At 39.5% G+C, this 22432-nt stretch overlaps 1 protein-coding gene across 1 annotated transcript in view; it reads right to left on the bottom strand.

Annotated features, from left to right (window-relative positions):
• Window positions 1-22432, bottom strand: part of LOC126175707 (ankyrin-1-like) — a 222625-nt gene that overhangs the window by 126569 nt on the left and 73624 nt on the right. The gene's annotated exons all lie outside the window — the stretch shown is intronic.

Below are 22432 nucleotides of genomic sequence, written 5' to 3'. Positions count from 1 at the left end.
CTCTCCCTCTCTCTCCAAGAATTTCCTTATTATCAGACATACATAAAATAAAACAAAGATTAAATTACTTAGATCCTAGAAAATTATAAATAGGTATTTATTTACAAAAAGGGAAAGATACAGAGAGAGAGATAGACATGTAGTAACTCAGGAATATAAATTAAGTAGACACCTTGATGTATCAGTTATTCTGCCAGTATCAGCATTGTACATGCATAATATTTCACAACATGACTCGTTATCTTCATCAGGTGCTACCTGAGACTGGTCATTGAGTTGAATGGGTCCAGTATTTACATCTACAGCCTTCCCCCTCCACGGTCAGTTCCAGGGGTTCTGTATACGGTCTGCTCCTGCCAGAAGCATCCTTAGGCATTCCCCTTTTGGTTTGATGCGACAGGCCAAGACCTGGTATTCTGTCTTCAGTCTGGTGCGCTTCTCTGTGTGCTTGGCATTCTGTTTTTGGTCTGGTGAGATTATAGATGTTTCCTCTGTGGTCTGCTCCCACTACAAGCATTCTTAGGTGTTCCTTCTCCAGTCAGGTGTGCCAGGCTGAGCACTGGTGTTCCTTCTTCAGTCTACCACACATGTCTACTTGTTGGCATTCTGTTTTCAGTCTGGTGCAGTTTAAGGTGGTGCCTCTGCATTCCACTCCTGCTACAAGGACTCTTGGGTGTTCCCTATTTGATCTGGTGCATGAGGCTTGGCAGTGGTGTTTCGTCTTCACTCCACACAGAGGGAACACCTAAAACCACCACCAAACTGAAAATGGGATGCCAGCACATGGACTGAAGATCAAACGTCAATGCTTGGCTTGGCACACTGGATCAAAGAGGGAATGCCCAAGGATGCTTCTAGTGGGAGTGGACTGCAGACACAATGCCTGCAACTGACCATAGAGGGGGACAGTTGTAAGTGTAGATCCTGGACCTGTTTCACTTGACAAGCAGTCTCAGGTAGCACCTGGAGACACAATGCCTGCAACTGACCATAGAGGGGGACAGTCGTAAGTGTAGATCCTGGACCTGTTTCACTTGACAAGCAGTCTCAGGTAGCACCTGATGAAGATAATGAGTCACATTGTCCAAATATTGTGCATGAATGACGCTGATGTCTGGCAGAATGTCCAACATCTCAAGATGTCAACAGATTGCTGAGAGAGCCTGAAGAATTTTATAAATTCAGGAACTGATTTATTCATAACTTAAGATTCCAATGAGAAATTTATTGAGATTAAGTTATTTACAATTAACTACACAGTTTTGTACTACCCTTACAAATGACAACCTACTGTCTTTGCCAAAAATTGTTGTATATAATTAAAAATTAATGCTACTATTGATCACTTTTTTTAGTTATCAATAGTGACATTAACTCTAACTGCATTTTGTATTAACTGTTTGTAGCATTCTGTCAATTCCTGTTGATTTATATGATTTAATGTATACAAGAGTGGGATCTGATAAAATAATATAATAAGTTGGAACTATTATAACTTTAAGGAAAAGAATTCTTAACTTGCAAAGAAACTTGTAATGGTTCTCTAACAGAAGCATAATTCAAGCAAATAAAAATACAATGCTTCTTTGATAGTCAGCCCTCCATATTTTAATAAAAGGCAGCCTACATTACACTAAATTATTTATTTTCAGTTCTGGTAAATAGTTTCGGTGCATATGACCACAATTGGACCAAAGGCTCCAGATGACATCAGGAGCCCATTCATGGAGCCAATATGTAGTATTGATTGGTACCTGTCATGAACTGCTCAGCCTTCAGTCTGAAGATGGTCATATGGACCAAACCTGAATACTAGAGTTAAAAATAACTAATTTATTGTTATCTGTACTGTTTTTATTAAAACCGGGGACCTAAAAATGACAGAGAGGCTTCATACCACTGTAGCCCTTAGCAGTTCACAACCCCACAACACGCCACAGCAGTCTACCCACCCCAAATGTTTGTGTGGTAGAGTAATTATGGAGTACACGTATATGGAGACAGCGTTTGTGCAGCAATCATTGACATAGTGTAACTGAGGTGGAATAAGGGGAACCAGCCTGCAGTCACCGAGGCAGATGGAAAACCGACTTCAAAACCATACACAGGCTGGCTGGCACACCAGACCTCAACACTAATCTGACAGACAGATTCGTGCCGGGGACCAGCACACCTTCCCGCTTGGGAAGTAGCACATTAGACTGCGCGGCTAGCTGGGTAGGGAAAATATGAGGCACTCCCTGTACTTACTCAATGACATCAAAAATATCAATCCTGCATGGCTTCAAGGTTTGAAAATCCCTGCGATGTATTCACAGTCAGCTGTATTTACCTACACAGAAAATCTATCCATAAAGACCCTAGTATACATTTCTTAGCAGGATCAGAATTCAGTATCACATTATGAAACTAGTTCTGTTTAAGTTTTAATGGTTTATGGCTACAATTTGTAAAAGGTTGTTGCAACATCTAATATAGGCAGAAAGACAACCAAGAGAAATCTTGTTCACATTAAATGTTGAGTAACAGCAGGATACGAAACAAACTCAAAACTCACAAACATTACAAACAATGCTACATAATCTCCATCACTTGCATTGCATCTACATTTCCTTCAACTTATATTTCTACACAAATTATGCCAATCCAGTTTCACCTGATGCAGCAAAAGTAGCACAACATTCCAAAAACAGAAAATAGTCTCTGGTCGGAATGTTTCATTAATAATGATGCATTTCAAATGGTTAGCACATCTTCAGATTATTTGTAATAAGTAGCAAAACTCTTTATTACATAACAGTTTTTCACAAACCTATCTAGCACTGATCAATAGGACAGCTAAGCTAAAGGTGAGAAGTAAAGAGATTCACTTGCTTTGAACAGCAGAGATCACACGAGTCATATTTAAAAGTCATATTATGATGGGATTAGAGCAAAAACTGCAATCGTCAAATATGGACATGGGGGAGCCTGAAATGGCAAGCGGAAACCTCAAAGTTAAAGGTGTAAAATTACAAGATTGATAACGAATTAAATTTGTGTAAAAGAATGATTAGGAACCAAGAAAAAAACTCATCAAACCATGGCAACATGTGATATAACGATAGGTTAGCAATCATAGCTCTGTATCACAGTGGTAAACAAATACTGCTCTAGACAACATATATGTTGAATTGAGAGGGCTGCACTCTAGACTTAACTTTTTAGCAGAGAAGAGGAGTGCACTCTGCAGTTTGGATTTAATTTAATCTACACACAAAATACACTATGTGGTGACCTTTTCATCTTAAATAACAACAACATAATCCCAAGTGATCATCATATGTAACTATGGTGACTGCATCATCTTGGTGTTCTTGTGTCTTGTGGAAACCCCACAGTAATGAAGACAAATCTTGTACATTATTTCTGTGTACAACCTGTAAGACATTTCTCCAAGGCTTGGGTTATACTTCTTCTTGCAAAAACAGCACAATATATCAAGGTAACTGTCCACAGTTCTACAGATCCACTGAAATTAACTATACCGGAAAATGGGAAGTTAATCTTGAAACATCAAGCTGATTTGGCAATAGCTTGAGAAAACTTAGCACAATTGTAAACTGCAGTTAGCAATAACAATATTGGAGGAAGATCAGTCTGCAGTAATAATGCTGAGGCTAGACAAGAGAATGGAATAGAGTAAAGTCCTCCAAATTACAGGAAAAATATGGAAGTTGTTTGAAGTATGAAGTTTATGACTTAAACAACGGAAAACCTGGGATGGAGTAATGACACTACAAAAAGGTAGATTACTACTCAGCATAAAGTGGGTGTTTGTGACATAGTAAGATGGAACTACTCCATCTGTTATGACTTCAAACTCCATCAATAGCTACACTTTTCCTCTAATTTCTGTCAAATTCACAATACAGTTATTTATACAAGGAGTTACATCTATCTGTAAATGTAAAAATGTTATGAAAACTGTATTCCACTCAAATTTATTATTCAGTTTGTTGTACTAAACATTCTGATTTCAATTATGTAATTAGTTTTACTGGAAGTTCTATTAATTAAAACAAAGGCTATTTAAAATTACAATAACAACATCTAGAGGGAAAACATTTTGAGCTAAATGCTAGATACTTATAGTCCATTCTGAGTAGCAAAATCCAACCTATCCATTTTTCAAATTATTGTGTAGTTTCTGAAATACCAATTTGTTCATATGCCACTCTTTAAATAATCAGATGTCACTCAAAGTATGCAGTCTATACTCAGCCCCATTGAGCTAACAAGTACATAACACCTATGTTGAGTATCTCCTGATATTTAGGCATGCAATAGCTGTGCACAAGTTCCCCATGAAAATACATTTATTGGTATCTGTGAAAACTGTCAAAAAACTCTCAAGTGATCTCCGTAGTTCAAATTAATGGGTATTTTGTCTGAATTGTGTTGTGATTGTCATTTGAGCATTGTGTTTATCATTAATGTCTGAACTAAGTGAGCTATTGCAGTCTGTTTTTATCTGGTGGATTATTACAAGATAGTATGCAAACTACAACATTTTGTTTGAATGTGGACAGTTTTGTGTCCCAATTAAATGTTTTATTAATGACTCATCAGAATTCCACTTATTATTGGACAGTGCTTCATTTACTAGTGCTTCAGTAACTTTACGATCTACCTGTATGTGAGTAATTCTGGTTATTTGTGAGCACCAAATCCAACTTACATACTAAATAATCTAACAAAGTTGAAAAACTCGTCATCAGCCCAACAGTAAAACTCTGATGCTAATAAATGTTTGAAAAAGTGTGAATTAAACTGTGATATTGAGTACATTTTTGAGTGAACACTCAATAAGATTTTCAGCTTCAAGAGAACAGATTGCCATGCTACCGAGGAGCCAATGGACACTGCAGAAATTCAGGTTGGTGGCTTACATGTTGAGTGGCACATAGGTATATTGCTAGATATTATTAGCTACCAGCCGAAGCCCTACTTCAGACATAGACAAAACAAAACATGCACACATTCACACATGAATAACTCCCACACACCCATTGTCAAACACTAACAATATGCTAGATGGACCAGCAACCCTCCAAGGCATCTCTTCCCAGGACTCAGCCATTAGAGAGTGTCATATCACAACTAATAAACAGTGGGGCAAGCGCAACCAGAAATTCTCCTCACTGGGGATCTACCTCCCTCTGTCAAGTCACATGTGTAAAAGTAGATCCAGAAATATACCTACATGCATCAGCTATTTATAGTGGCAAAGCTCCACTTAAGAGTTCTCCGCTGACACTCTTGGCCAACTCTGTGCAGGCTAATACTAGTCCTTCAATCAGAGCCCAGTTGAAGCCACCTCAGCAGGACTTCAGACCTGTCCAACATTGCCTCTGAAAACTACCTTCAGCCAACTGCTGCTGAGTACACTCTCCTTCCTTCCAGTGGGAAATTTCATTGAAGTAGTCTTTACTTCCCTTCATCTTTATTAACTTTGTCATTTTCTATGCACACACTTGATCAACTTCTGAGGGAGTTCTGTATTCGCTCTGCAAGAAGAAGTTTTTGTTCAGCTATTATCCTGTTGCATTGTAATACACATTTCTCTTGTTGATGTGGAACATGTTTCTCTGGTATCTTAATACATGAGAGACAGCAGTTTAGCAACAAGGTTTTCTTTGGACCCAGGTGTTTACATGTATTTTCTTTTGTTCTTTACTCCCCCTGAGTCAAGAGATAGGCCAGATCTTCTGCTTTCCTGTGGCCAGACACCCAGTTCCTGAATGTCTCGAAGTGATGCAAAAGATGTCGCTCTTCCTCCGAGATGTGCAGCATGTTGTACAGGGGCTGATAAACATGATGGCGGCTATTACTACGGCATCTGTTGATGGACTGCAATGCTCTTCTCAAACAGACTCCTGGCTAAAGGCCTCCACAGAGATTCTCTGCCATTTCTGGCATTTGACGGGAAAGTGGAACATCAGACAAATTATAAGGCCTGCATTGACCAACATTTTCTTGTTTATGGTATCTCTGGCAACATCCATTGTTGAGTATTCCTCCTTGCCTACCTTGCCTACTAACACTGGAAGCCTACTGTCTTCTTCAGCAATCACAACCTGAACTTGAACCACATGCCCCATCATATGAATAACTGAAATGTTGTGTGCAAGAATACTTTGATTCAAGGATGCACACTGCAGCAGGGCACCACAAACTCTGTAGCTACCATAAGAAACAGGGGCAATTGTATTGGGATGGATCATGATGCTCCAAGGTCTCTATCGATAATGCTGATTTCAGTATTCAAAAGATAACTATCAACAGTCATATGACACTCATTCGAAAAATGATCTTGATGCATGCCCTAGATGAGGGGCTTCAGACAGATTTACTAAAGTTGAAAGACCCCACTTTGGATTCTTGTCTTTTCATCATTCGTGCATTGGCATCCGTGCACAATCCATCTCACATCTACACTGCCCATCCCACCCATCACCCACCAGCGCAGCAGGCCCCCCACTCTGCAGAGTTTTCCCCACCCAGTAAACCAGATTACTCAGCCCACTACCCTCAGCAGTTGCCCTCTTGCATTCACTGTTTTGTCACACATCCTAGGCACCAGTGCCAGTTTTACTGTGCCAAATGTGCTTTGTGTTACAAACAGGTCACAAAGCAAAGGTCTGCTTAGCCTCCTCCAAGATGCACCAGCATTATGTTCAGTTGGACTCATTCCCAGTAGTGCAGTTAGGTCCCCCAAGTCCATGCAGTACTCCCCATCTGGGATCAACAATCGTCCCTGCAGGTGTTTGTCAATGGTCATCCAGTCAACTCCCAGGTGGACACTGATTCTACCTCCTTGATCGTTGTGTGAAGCATCTACCATCAGTTGGGCTCTTCAATCAACACATTCACAGTTACAGCAACAATGTAGTGATGGACAAAGGATAGTTCACAGGCCTCATCTAACAGGGTGTCACAACATCCAAGATGCGCCTCTTTGTTTTCGATGTTCTTGGGGTGGCGGACTTATTGGGACTTGATCTCTTCGACGTTTTGGAATTAGAAGTGCATGATGCAACCAATAGCATCCAGCCAGACATGGACATTTCTTACTTCCATGCTCCTCAAAGTATCATTTGGTTTTTGAGTCTTCTACTACATGTGTCATGGGATTTGAAGCCCACATCACCCTCCTACCAACAGCCTCACCCTGATTTTTCAAGGCTCAGAATGTCCCATTCTCCCTGCAGGGTAAGTTATGGATGGAGCTGCAACATCTTGATGCCTGTTTCAAACAGTCAGTTGGCAACACCCACTGTGCTGGTCAGCAAGCTGGACAGTCGCCTTCGCATATGTGATGTCATCAAGAACACGATTACTGAAAAGTCCATTGTTGATTCATATCCTATCATCCCGAAGGTGGGCGAAATTGTTACCCAACTGGCTGGGGGCAAAACCTTCATGAAAATTGACCTCAACAATGCATATTTAGATCTTTTATTGGATGTGGCAGCATGAGACTTGCTAGTGATCAACATGCTCTTCAATCTCTTCCAGTACAATCACCTGTCCTTTGGGGTTATGGGCATTTCAGAGGTATTTGGAATACCTTACACGGGAAGTGGAGGATGTAGCCAATTACCTGGATGACATCATTGTTGCAGGCCAGTCTGCCCAATAGCTAGTGGTTAGCTTGGATGGCCTTTCTTCCATCCTACAGGTGGAAAATCTTCACTGAAACTTGGAGAAGTGTCAGTTTTTTGTTCCTCAAGTTGAATATTTGGGACATATCCTCCATGTTGCAGGTATCTGGCCAATGCCACACTATGTCTAAGCTATTCAGCATTTGCCACCTCTGATGAATGTGAAACAGTTTCAGTCCACCTTAGGCCAACTGAGCTACTATTGTATGCTGCCACAGTTGCAGAACCACTGCACAATCTCTTACGTAAGAACATGGCATAGAATTGTGACAAGGCATGATACTGTGCCTTCCAGGATCTTAAACAGGTGTTGCTTCAGCCCACTTGTCTGATGACTTACGATACCTGACTCTCTGTAGTTGTCATGGCAGATGCATTCGATTATGGATTAGGAGTTGTCCTCTCTCACATAATCAATGGTGTGAAACAGCCTGTTGCTTTCATCTCAAAAACATTGACATCAGCCCAGTGCAGATCAAAAAGGAGGCTCTTACTTTCAAGATTACCGGTGAGACAGGACTCTTCTTTTCACTCTGATCCAAAAGTATGCTGCCAATTGAACAATGATGAAAAAGTCGTCACCTCACTCACTATCAATGCCAAACTAGTGGCTCAGCATTTGGCAGAAGACTCAGTTCTCCACGAGCTCCTTCTTCTGGTCCAGTGGGGATGGCCATCAAATTACCAGTAGGTGCTCAACCCAGAAGTTCAGAGTTACTGGCATCATAGGTACAAATTCTCTGCCCTCAATGGTGTCCTGCTGCTCCAGGATGAAAATGGCCAGACTCGGATCATCATTCCATTCTCCCTCCAACACCAGACCCTACACCTGCTTCGCTTTGTGCTAGCAAAACGCCTGGCTCCTCAACACACATATCAGAAAGGGATTGATGCCAATATTGCTGCCTATGCATCCTGTCAAAGCAAGCAAGCAGCTATGGCATGTCACTGTTTCCTGTGGTTGGAGGCATTGACACCATGGTCATGGCTCTATTTGGATTTCAAAAGTCCTTTCCGCATCTCTTGGATATCCTCTATGTCCTCAATGCATGCAATCCAAGCCTTGATACAGATGTTTGCGACTGTCTTCCCGAAACAATTGTCATAGACAACGGGGTTCAATATACATCCGCCGAGTTTACATACTTTTGTGTTTCCACAGCAATCACTCTCATCCACATGGTACCATCCAACCACATGTCCAATGGTCTGGCAGAGCTTTTCATCCAAACATTTAAAAATCAGCTTTTGAAATTCCATCGTCACCACTCACTAGATGATGCATTCTCCACCTTTCTGGCCTCTTATCTGGTAAACCTTCATGGACAAATCCATGGGTGGTCACAATGATCACAACTTTCACATCTTCACCCATGCCAGCTGCTGAAGTGTCTTTATAGGATCACTGGCACCGTTTTACATCTGCAGTGACATCTGGGTTCTGATGTTCTACAACATGGCTGCCACTGGACTCCAGCACTAGTAACACAACTGTTAAGGGAAGCAACAGTGGAGGTCCAATTCTCTGATAGTTCCTACTGCCACAAAAATCTGAACCCCCTAGCATCAGCTTCCAATGCAGGTTCCAGTACCATTTTTTGTTTCAGATTGATCTGCTGTGCAGCCAGAAGCTATCACCCAAGCACGGCCTATGGCAGCCCCTATGCCTTCACCAGTGGACAGTGGCCATCCGGCACCTGCCCTGGCTTGACCCCAATTGTCACTGACCAGGGTGCCCTGAACAAAAACACACTGAGGGGTTCTGCCAACATCATGGAGGTTGACCCTGATGGTGAGGCCAGCTGCCATCTCTCTCCTCTTCTTATAGAGGAGGGATGTCATATACCAGTAGTATACCTGAGAGACCAGCAACCCTGCAGACAGAGAAGCATTGCGTACATACATACCGCCAAGTGTCACTTCTCAGGAATCTGGCCACCAGCAAGTACCATATCACAACCAATAGACAGCAAGGTAAGTGCAACCAGAGGTCCTCCTCAATGGGGATCTACTTCCCTCCTCTGAGTCATGTGTGCAGAAGTAGATCCACAAGTATGCTGGCTATTTATAGAGGCACAGCTCCACTCATTAGCAGTAATCCACCAATGCTCTGGCTCAACTCATTTACTGGCTAATACTACCCCTTCAATCAGAGCCCAGTTTGGGAAACTTCATTGGAGTAGTCTTTACAGCCCTTTATCTTAATTAACTTAGTTGTTTTCTAGGCAAATATGTGATTGATTTCTGTGTGAGTTTTTTTACTAAGTTTGTAATAAACCTTTCTTATGTTGATTTGGAATGTGTTGTTTCTCCAGCATCTCACTACATGAGACATAGTACATGTGGCCATTGTTGTCTCTGGGTGCTAATGTGTGACTACAGCTGTGTCTGGGTGAGGAGCACTCTTTGCTGGAGTGGTAGTGATGGTATAGTGAGGATGCAGAAGAACTGTTGGGATGATAAAGAGGAGGCATAGCATGCTGAACATAGAGGAAGATGCTAGTGCTGCTTGTGGGAGTACACAGGAATTTGGTGGGGACAAGATAAGAAGATAAGTAAGCTGTTAGGAGCAGCACTGGTAGGCTGTGTGTGCGTGGTAGGTGGAAAAGTGGAGAGGAAAGGAGTAGAGAAGGGGAAAGTACTATGCAGATGTGGTGGCAGGATAGAAGACATGTGAAGAGCTGGAGGTGGAGCAGGGAAGGGATAGGCAGATGGAGAATAGAGACTAGTGAAGGTTAATGCCATGGGAGAATATAGACATTGGTAAAGGTAGTGTTCAGTAGCAACAAGACCATGGGCATCGGGGATGTTAATTTAGGGGGAGGCGGCACTGACAGTGATGAGAATGGCACCAGGTGGCAAATGTTGCAGCCATCGTTGAAGTGGAGTTGGCATTGAGGACGGTGGTTTCTTGGGCTGAAGAGGAACAGGAGAAGTAAGTGGAGCAGAATGTGTTGAGGATCTGGAAGAATGTGGTTAGGGTGCACTCAGCCTCAGTCCAGGTGCATGAATACATCATCAATGAATCTGAACCAGACATGGGTTTTGGAATCCATGAGTGGTGTTAGATCTCCTCAATAAATGAATAGTTAGTGTCACTGCCTTTAATGCAGAAGGGCCCATGTTCAATTCATGGTACCTCTATACTGATGTCTCTTTTTTTCTTTTTTCTTGATCCCAGGTTCTTGAGATCTCTTGCGAAGAGTCACGATAAAAGTTTAGTAGTGGCATGGGACAATCTGTTGTGGGTGAATTCATTTCCGACCAATAATCTTTCCAGTTAATGTGAGATAATAATGCATGATAGAAGTGTTCAGATAAACCCTATTACACTTCCACAAGATGTTAATAATTCCACCTGGTACAATTTATCCTAGAATTGGAAGCTGATTGCTCTGTTTTAATGAAGTAATGCCCATTCAATTATATTGGCATTTATTACTGGGTGTGATGTGAACTGCTGCTTGGCAGTGTTGGCGAGTATTCAAAATCTAATTGCATTTAATGTTCATTTATGAATAAGAATAGTGTTCGTAAGTGAAATGCAACATCAATAAAGATACACAACAGTTGGTAATTTAACTTCTGAAACCACTGGTTATTGGCATTTCTGGAAAAGAACACTCTTATACTCGCATTCAATTAGCAAATTCTGTGTAACAGTTTGTATGTGTAATGGGACTTATTACATTGCAAATTGTTCTAATGAACGAATTGATTTGCATTACTGTGTTGCTAAGCAACATGATCAACAAGCTGATATGTGTCCTAATTAAAACAGAACCTTGATATTTTGAATAAATTTTTGGTCTGTTCTTATCAAAATCAGTATTTGTCTCAAAAATTAATTTCACACTTTGTGCATTAAGTCCAAGCACATTTGCAATTATTATACGTGATTTAATGGAAAGCTCAAACATATGCTAGTGCGTAACATGTTTCAAATCGAGCAGACAGGTTTCAATTTTCCCTGATGGGCTAAATGACTTTTTGTAATAATGTGATGTGTCTATCTCACATAGAGTCTAAATGAAACTGCATTTGAGTCTATGTGGCTCAAAACCACAAAATGAAATTTACCACACAGGTCAGCGAACTGTACATGCACACTTTTAGCACTCTAAGTGGTAACTTGTCTAAGAGTAAAAGGTGCACATAAAATCACACTTTTTACATGCATACATAAATCAAAACACCTTTATATTAAACAGATAAATTATGGTATGCAATTACTAATTAAACATTTCCTATTCTAACTAAACTTCAAGAACTTGTATTTCATCATCAATAAAACTTTATCCTGAGAAAGAAACTATTAGTCTGCTAAAACAGATTCAGATTACTGTCAACTCATGTCTGGACAATGATATCACGAACTGATACTTGCTTGGAATGAATGAAATACCTGTACTGAAAAATACTACCAGTTGAGTAATTTATAGACTTTTATGATGAATTTGGTACCCCTTGCATCACTACACTGCCCCCCAATCTGTAATGTCACGATAAGATCAAAGACATTGCAGGATTCACTGGAGCATGCTAGGGTTGTGTACTGTGCTGTTGTACCTTAGTTCAGCCATCCCTAGATTCATACCACAATTCGTAACATACACTTTACATCAAATTTTACATGAGTAATTGTAAATGGGGGCCTAAAATAAATTGCCCATTTAAATGAATCTCCAAAAGTCTATGAATTTGTTAGAATTTCACTTTTTGACACAATGCACTTCACACTCACTACACAATACACACACAAAACTTCACTACTTGGTGAGAAACCCTTTCAACTGACGGCACAAGGCAGGGATTGCAGCCAGTTCCCATAGAAAATGGATAGAACTACAACCTCCACAGAGTCGTATACACAGCTACAGCCGGCTCAGTCATCTTCTTCTTTCTTGCTTTTCAAATGAGCCATGTACAATGTCAGGTTGGATGACATATCAGCTGGTAATATCATCTCAGCTTCTCCACTGTGTGTCTTGTGATTCTCTCTAGAGCAAGTGTTGTGTCTTCGCCTGATATTGTTTTGTCAACAGAAAAACGAAGTGAATGAGTAATTCTGAACTGCTCAGTTCCTCCAGTTATTTGGCGAATGTGTTTCATGATTTTTTTAATAAAGATTCTTTCTTTCTTTCTTTTGCTTGTGCCTTTTTCCCGCAATGATGCAGGGTCAGCAAGATTAATCGGATTTGGCAAGGTTAATTGAAGGGGTGGTCGGATGCCCTTCCTGCTGCCACCCCATACCCTCTGGGACAGAATTAGTGTACCCCAACTGTCTGTGTCTAGTGTAATCCATGGAATAGTGTGAATGTGTTCAGGTGTCTGTGAGCCATGTAACTGGGGTGGGATGTGGGGACCAGCCCAGTATTCACCTACTGGGATGTTGAAAACCGCCTAAAAACCACATCCAGGCTGGCTGGCACACTGACCTCCATTGTCAAGCTACCGTGCAGATTCGATCCAAGGCCGGCACGCCTACCCGACTCCAGGAAGCAGCGCATTAGCGCTCTCGGCTAACCTGACGGGTCATTTGTTTGATAAAAATTATTTCCTTGAATTCGGGTTACAGCATTTGTTGTCTGTTTTATGGCTTGAAGTTGCATACTGCAGGTTGGCAACACTCTCATCGATGTGTGTATCATGATATACCGATGTGTTTAAAAGGTTTAATTCATCAACTGTCAAGTGCTGGTTTATTGTTATAGGAAGCGTGCTACAGATTTGCTTGTGCATTTTTCCATTATTGTGCAGATTTGCATCTTCATCATAAATACTGTGAGTATTGTTCACCTGTGCTTGTTTTGGTGCATTTTTTCATCATATACATCGTCATCCAATATTGAAGTTTGTTCCATCACATAATTGTCTTCAGTTTATATTAGACAATAGTCTTTTCATCTTCTTATCACCGTACTCCTGTGAGATTTGTATTCATTATCCTTACCATAATGGTTATTGGTTTATCATGAAATTCAAATAATTATTTTCATATGTTTTGTATCATGCTTCCATTGTCTTCAACACATGGTTTTCTTCTTATTGTGTTTTCCAGATTATAATGTCGATTAGACAGTTACATCAGCTTCCTTTCCATTCCTTTCTCATATTTCCTTTAGCTTTGATTGTTCCCATTACACATACATGAAATCAGTTAATCATGAAATCAGTTCATCTTGCTTTCTCTTGTTCTTCGATCTATTAACTGCTTCTTTCTCTTTCCAGCAATCATCTTTTCTATAAACTTTTTTCATTTTAATCTTCTTAAATTATATTTTTGCAGTGTGTCTGCCATAACACATTCATTATATTTAATAATAATTGAATAAAATAATCTTCTTAAATACATAAAAAATATATATAAAATAATGAACAAAATAATACATCTTGTAGCTCATTCTGTGGCTCAAGTCTAGTACCAGTGTCCTGTTAGTAAATACTCTTCTCATTCTCTTTTCCTTCAGTTTCTCTTCATAAATGGTACATGCCTTCCCATTGACAATATGTTTTTATCTCTGTTTGTGGAATAAACCTTTTATCACATCAGAATCACAGTCAGCAAATATATAGCTTCCTTCATGAGGAATTTGTATTATTCTGAATGCCCAGTATATAAATACTGCCATTTCTTATTTAACTTTTTCTTTATCGAGGCCTTTGGATGGTTTCCCAACAATATTTCTTCTCCAACAGCATAGGTTATTACCTTCTTCACATTTTTATTGAATTTTGCCTTTTGTAATTACCAGAATATACTTAAATCTTCCATGAGTAGTAGGACATGGTCACAAGATATTACTGTCAAAGGTTGGTGTGGTATGATTGGATGTAATTCAATTTTTCAGCAATAGTTGATCGGTTTAGTTTTCTGGAAAATCTTACATTTCTTTAGAATGTTACTAGCCAAGCATTCATTTGGATGGTAGCAATATTGGACTAACTTGGCTCTGCATTTTAAAGATTCAAAGTGTCCCCACTTCAGATGTGTATACCACAGTAAATATTCCAGATGTTCCTTAGGTATGCATAGTTTCCACGCTTTGGTATAAGTTTTTCTTTGAAATAATATATTAGATTGTAAAGTATATAGACTACCAGAATGATTTGTAGCTCCTTGGCTGATTACATCCCAAATAGGTTTCCAATAAGGATCTTGTTCTTGCAATTGTGGCATATTGTGACACAACTTTGAAATTTGTTTCTCACAAAATGCAATAGACAGATTCATTACTCTGTTCCTCAGATTCTTCATTATCCTGTCTTCTAGACAAACAAGATAGAGCATCAGATACAACATTGTCTTCCCCTTTTATATATTGCACCGAAATGTTATACTCTGGAAGTAAAAAGGCCCATCTGGTTAACCTCGAATGAAACATTCTTCCTGTTAAAATATAAGACAAAGCTTTATGGACACAAAATATGGTTAGTCTTTCTCCATCAACAAAATATCTAAACTTTTTAAGCACCCATACCACAGCTAGTACCTCTAACTCTGTGGTACAATGTGCCCTTTCACATTTAGAGAGTGAATCCTATTATCTTAATGGTATTCATATCTCGTGGATCATCCATTTGGAGAAGTGCAGCACCTAGGCCTGTTTCGGAAGCATCAGTGGCAATGTAAAAATCCTGTTCAAGTTTCGGCTGATGTAACAACTGGGCGTTAACTAAAGTGTCTCAGCTTTTGTCAAATGCTTGACTACTCTCAAGGGTCCATTTCCACATTATGTTCTTTCATAATAACTGTAATAAACATTCTTGGCTGATTAATTGATTAGGCAGGAATTGACAGAAAAATGAGGCTAATCCCATGAAAGATTTTAATTTCTTTTTACATTTAGGATAGAGACACTCTTTGATAGGACTTATTTTCTTAGGATTCGGCATAATACCATCCAGTGTAATTATATGTCCCAGGAACTTCAGTTGACTTCTGGTGAATCTCGATTTCATTAAATTTACTGTTACTCCATACTCTAAGAATTTTGTAAATATTTTTTCAAGCAGATCGAGATGCTCCTCACATGTTTCAGTAGCGATCAATAGGCATCCACATACAGGGTAAATCTATCAAGCAAATCTCATCCAAATACAGTGTGCAGTGCTGATATAAGTACAGCTCCACTAATATTTAGTCCAAATGGCATAACAGTGAATTGGTAACTACTGCCCAGAAAAATAAAAGCAGTATACTTTCAAGATTAAATCGAGATTTTCATTTGCCAGTACGAACTTCTCATATCGAGGGATGTCAGGAAGTGGGCACCACAGAATTTCCGCATTAACTCATCCAAATTCTCAGGTCTTGTCTGTACCAGTATGATTATCTTGTTTATCTCTCTGGCATCTAGAACTAATCTGACATCACCATTCGCTTTGAGGACCGCCAAAAGAGGATTACAATATTCAGAATGAGAGGCTCTATAATTCCCTACTCCAATGTTTTGTTCATTTCTTTCTTGACTGCATCTTTCTTTGACCAAGGAACAGAATAGGAAGTGCGACAAAAAGATCCGTGTGGATATGACTTAATGTCATAGTCAAAACCTTTGATTACTCTGGGATGTTTGCTAAATACCGGCAGATATTACTTAACAAGCAACAAAAATCTTCTCCTTGACTTGCAGGTAGGTATTCAGATTCGGAGATTTTCTCCTGAAGTGAAACTTGACTTATTTCTTCTCCAGTATATTCAATATAGAAAATATCATCAACTAAATTACAATCAATACCAATACAGCTAACCCTTAACTTCATGCAATGCTGATCTGGGACTATTTTGCCCTTTATCATAGAGACTATCAAAATGTAACCTTTGGGGTCCAAGGTACATGTTCCTTCTTTTCAACTGATGACTGCTCCAGCATCACACAAAAAATCTAGACCCCAAACACATGATACGGTCATTCTTGAAACAATTAAGAAGGTACTTTCTATTGGAGCCCTCACATCATAATGTTGACTTGTGCCTGCTTTGAGACCTTTTGCACTTTCGCACTAAATGCTCCAGATACAGTACATCCATTAACAGGAAATGTAAACACTTTTGCTCCTCGCCTAATTTGTTTAAAACAATCCAGCATCATTACACTAATGGCTGCTCCACTATCAATCAAAATTTCAACATCAATACCATTTATTACTGCTTGAACTACTGCCTGCAAAATTCATCCACACTTATTTGAAATATAAGGTGTTTCTTCAATAAGTTTCTCCCTTAGGTTCAAACCATCATTATACCTCAGTACATTCACTTTAAAGTGATTCCTGCCCTTCTCATCCTCTCCAGTCATCCTGGGAAGGCCTTCGATGGCTGGTTCCAATTTAATGTTTCGGTAGATGTCATATTCGGTGGTTCATGTACTTCAACAATACGTACAGTATGGTCGGAATTTGGTAGTTGTTCCCTTCGCAACTTTATTGCTTCTTGTTTCTAGATCCTGACTTCTTGAGATCTCTTGTAAAGAGTCATGAAAAAATTTTAGTAGTGGCATGAGAGAATCTGTTGTGGGTGAATTCATTTCCGACTAATAATCTGTCCAGTTAATGTGAAATAATAATGTATGATAGATGTGTTCAGATAAACCTTATTACACTTCCACAAGATATTAATAATTCCACCTGGTACAGTTTATCCTAGAACTGGAAGCTGATTGCTCTGTTTTAATGAAGTAATGTCCATTCAGTTATACTGGCATTTATTACTGATCGTGATGTGAAATGCTGCTTGGCAGTGTTGGTGAGTATTCAAAATCTAATTGCAATTAATGTTCATTTATCAATAAGAATAGTATTCATCAGTGAAATGCAATATCAATGAAGATAGACAACAGTTGGTAATTTAACTTTTGAAACTGCTGGTTTATTGGCATTTCTGGAAAAGAACACTCTTATTCTCTCATTCAATCAGAAAATTCCATGTAACAGTTTGTCTGTGTAATGGGACTTATTACATCGCAAATCATTCTAATGAATGAATTGATTTGCATTACAGTGTTGCTAAGCAATGTGATCAACAAGGTGATTTGTGTCCTAATTAAAACAGAACCTCGATATTTTGAATAAATTTTTGTAATAACGTGATGTGTCTATCTCATGTAAAGTCTAAATTAGACTGGATTTGACTCTATGTGGCTCAAAATCAAAAAATGAAATTCACTGCACAGGTCAGCGAACTGTACATGTGGACTTTTAGCACTCTAAGTGGTAACTCATCTAAGAATAAAAACACATGATTCACATAGCTCTAAGCTCAATGTGTCTTAACATCTGAGGTCATCAGCACTATGGGACTTAACAACTGAGGTCATCAGCCCCCTAGACGTAGAATTACTTAAACCTAACAACATCACACACATCCATGCCCAAGGCAGGATTCGAACCTGCGACTGTAGCAACAGCACAGTTCTGGACTGAACTGCATAGAACCTCTCGGTCACAGTGGCCAGCAAAATAAAAGCCACACATAAAGTCACACTTTTTACATGCATATAAAATCAAAACACCTTTATATTAAACAGATAAATTATGGCATGCAATTACTAATTAAACATTTCCTATTCTAAATAAACTTCAAGAACTTGTATTTCATAATCAATAAAATTTTGTCGCATGAAAGTTTAGTCTGCTAAAAAATTTTATCCTGAGAAAGAAACAAATTCAGATTACTGTCAACTCGTGTCTGGACGATGACGTCATGAAGTGATACTTGCTTGGAATGAACGAAATACCTGTACTGAAAAATACTATCAGTTGAGTAATTTATGGACTTTTAAGACAAATTTGGTACCCCTTGCATCGCTACACCTCCTCATTTTCTTTTTCTGCGGTAGGGAGGTCTGGAATGGTGTCTCCCAGCCTCGTGAGGCCAAATGACAAGCTGCTTGAATAAACAAGCAGCAGCACCATCAGATTAAACTACTGACAATAAAATCTGGGTGGATCGATAATACGGTGATCACATATCCCATGATCATCACTCTTCATACTACTTTGTAGGAAGCAGATGACTCATTGGAACAGGACTAAGGCCTATTCTCTGATTAATGGTTGAGCACCTCCTCATAAACCAAATATTTCTTTACTTAATGCTAAGTGACGCTTGAGGTGGTGTAAAGACCAATGTCCCTGAATAGTGGATGACTGGAAATGAGGGAGCTGAGGTGACAAATCATGCCATACCCTGTAGCAATCTGATGGAAGTGTTTTGGTTTTGGAAAATGCATGGAGATCAATACCTGCCATCATGTGTAATGCCAACAGTGAAATACAGAGAGGATGGTATTCTTTCATATGGACGTTTTTCTTGGTTAGACTGTTGTCCACTTATAGCATTTAAGAAAACACTAAATGCAGAAAGATGTGAACATATTTTACAGAATTGTGTACTGTGTACAGTATAGAAACAGTTTTGTGATGATTGTATCAGAATGACAGTGTTACCTGTCATAAAGCAACAGCTATGAGGCAATAGTTCGTGGAGAATAACATTCCTGATATGTTCTGGCTTGCTAAGAGTCCTGACCAGAGTCCAATGGAAGATGTTTGGGATGAATGAGAACATTCTCTTTGAAAGTGTCACCAGAAAAGTTCAAGCCACCACAAGTGCGAATGATGGATACATCTCATATTAAACTTTTCAGACTTGAATTTTTTCTTGAGGAAAGAAATATTTTCTTTTTTCTGTAATGCTCTTTGATGATTTTTAAATGATTTGAGACACAAGATTTATAAAAAAAATAAGCACCAATTTCCAGAATATACTTTGTACACTTGGCTTCTTTTTATGGATTACAATAAATGAAATATTCACTGTTGTAATAAATAAGCTGATCATTCAATAATTACCATGCAAAATAACAATAATAATAATATTTGTATATGCAATTGAATGAAACTAAACAACCATTTCAGTGCATTACGATGGTCACAACCTGTTGCACACTGCATCATTAACTTATTGATACTTTTATGGTGAAGCCCAACAGATGGCAGCACTTGTACATGATAAAAAGGTTGAACATTCACAAATGTGAAAATGAGGTTCCCACTGGCAAAAATATTTCTGCTACAACTAAAAGACCATAAAATTTAATGTATACAACTATAGCCAGTGGGTCTGAAACGGTTAATGTTCACTAATAAGTGTCCATATAGTTTCAATTAGATAGTGTACGTAGAAGGGAAAGACATGCGTAATAGACTGAACATGTTGGTCTTCTAGGGCAGATATTCACTCAGTGGGCATGCAGCAGCCAGCCACTTTGGAGTATCCTGAGTGATTTGGTTTCAGGAAAAATGTAGAAAGTAATAGTGTAGGTAGTGGTGCAGGTAAGGAAAGGACCTCGGGGAAGAGATTCTGGGATGGTCATAGGGATGGGGGAAATGACTGGAGATCCCTCTGGATTTCTGTAATGGAGTTGCTGTTGCAGGGCTTGTAGATGAACATAACTGACAGCTGTTCAAGTCCGTCCACCAAGTAATCCCTGCAATTCATAACCACTGTGGTAGAGCATTTGTCAGTAGTTGGGGTTATAAGGTTGGAATCACTTTTCAGATCATGGACTGCAGTAATTTCTGTGGATGTGAAGTTGGTTTCCATGTTGAGAGATTTGGGGGATGACGACAAAGCAGGATTCAAGGTTAGGAATTTGTGCAACATTAACAGGGGATGGTTTAGAGCCCATTGAGCTGGATCACAGTTAAATGAAGGAGTAAACTGAGAAACACAGAATTCAGTATTGGTTTTGGATGGCTACATTAGTACCTCTGCCCATGCCAAACCTACAACCACCAAAAATACCTCTCTCATGACAGCTTCCATTCATTCCACACCAAAGAAGTCCCATATGTTCCATCCATACAGCCTAGCCATTCATAGCAATGATCAGTTCCTCTCCAAAAATGCCATACCTCTCTCATGACAGCTTCCATTCATTCCACACCAAAGAAGTCGCATAAGTTCTATCCATACAGCCTAGCCATCCATAGCAATGATCAGTCCCTCTCCAAAAATGCCAAGGGTCTTGTTGTTGTTGTTGTGGTCTTCAGTCCTGAGACTGGTTTGATGCAGCTCTCCATGCTACTCTATCCTGTACAAGCTTCTTCATCTCCCAGTACCTACTGCAACCTACATCCTTCTGAATCTGCTTAGTGTATTCATCTCTTGGTCTCCCCCTACAATTTTTACCCTCCACGCTGCCCTCCAATACTAAATTGGTGATCCCTTGATGCCTCAGAACATGTCCTACCAACCGATCCCTTCTTCTGGTCAAGTTGTGCCACAAACTTCTCTTCTCCCCAATCCTATTCAATACTTCCTCATTAGTTATGTGATCTACCCATCTAATCTTCAGCATTCTTCTGTAGCACCACATTTCAAAAGCTTCTATTCTCTTCTTGTCCAAACTATTTACTGTCCATGTTTCACTTCCATACATGGCTACACTCCATACAAATACTTTCAGAAATGACTTCCTGACACTTAAATCTATACTCGATGTTAACAAATTTCTCTTCTTCAGAAACGCTTTCCTTGCCATTGCCAGTCTACATTTTATATCCTCTCTACTTCGTCCATCATCAGTTATTTTGCTCCCCAAATAGCAAAACTCCTTTACTACTTTAAGTGTCTCATTTCCTAATCTAATACCCTCAGCATCACCCGACTTAATTCGACTACATTCCATTATCCTCGTTTTGCTTTTGTTGATGTTCATCTTATATCCTCCCTTCAAGACACCATCCATTCCGTTCAACTGCTCTTCCAAGTCCTTTGCTGTCTCTGACAGAATTACAATGTCATCGGCGAACCTCAAAGTTTTTATTTCTTCTCCATGGATTTTAATACCTACTCCAAATTTTTCTTTTGTTTCCTTTACTGCTTGCTCAATATAGAGATTGAATAACATCGGGGAGAAGCTACAACCCTGTCTTACTCCCTTCCCAACCAATGCTTCCCTTTCATATCCCTCAACTCTTATAAATGCCATCTGGTTTCTGTACAAGTTGTAAATAGCCTTTCGCTCCCTGTATTTTACCCCTGCCACCTTTAGAATTTGAAAGAGAGTATTCCAGTCAACATTGTCAAAAGCTTTCCCTAAGTCTACAAATGCTAGAAACGTAGGTTTGCCTTTCCTTAATCTTTCTTCTAAGATAAGTCGTAAGATCAGTATTGCCTCACGTGTTCCAGTATTTCTACGGAATCCAAACTGATCTTCCCCGAGGTCGGCTTCTACTAGTTTTTCCATTCGTCTGTAAAGAATTCGTGTTAGTACTTTGCAGCTGTGGCTTATTAAGGCCTTTGCAGACTGAAATTAGCCTCCCCACTTTGTCAACTAATAGATCTTTGTCTCCCCATTCACTTACCATCTGCTGGCTGCAGAGCACCTCTTTCATGGCCCAGGACTGGAGCAACTGACTAACATTCTGTCATAGTTTAAACTACCTCTCGTTGTGCCCTAAAGTGAGAAATACCCTCCCCACTATCTTTCTCACCCCTCAAGTAGTAGTATTCTATTGCCCACTCAAACTACGCATTATCCTTGTTGGTACCTATTCCATCCTTATCCCAACCCTGTGCCCCATGGCTCATATCCCTGCAACAGTCCTTGATGCAAGACCTGTCCTGTACATCCTCCCACTACCATCTATCCATTCACATGGAACATAACAGTCTAATTAAAATTAACTCAAACACGTAAATTTTAGCCATGAAC

The sequence above is a fragment of the Schistocerca cancellata genome, chromosome 3, assembly GCF_023864275.1.
Source record: "Schistocerca cancellata isolate TAMUIC-IGC-003103 chromosome 3, iqSchCanc2.1, whole genome shotgun sequence".
In the NCBI taxonomy this organism is placed as follows: domain Eukaryota; kingdom Metazoa; phylum Arthropoda; class Insecta; order Orthoptera; family Acrididae; genus Schistocerca; species Schistocerca cancellata.
This window is presented reverse-complemented; position numbering and strand designations above follow the sequence as displayed.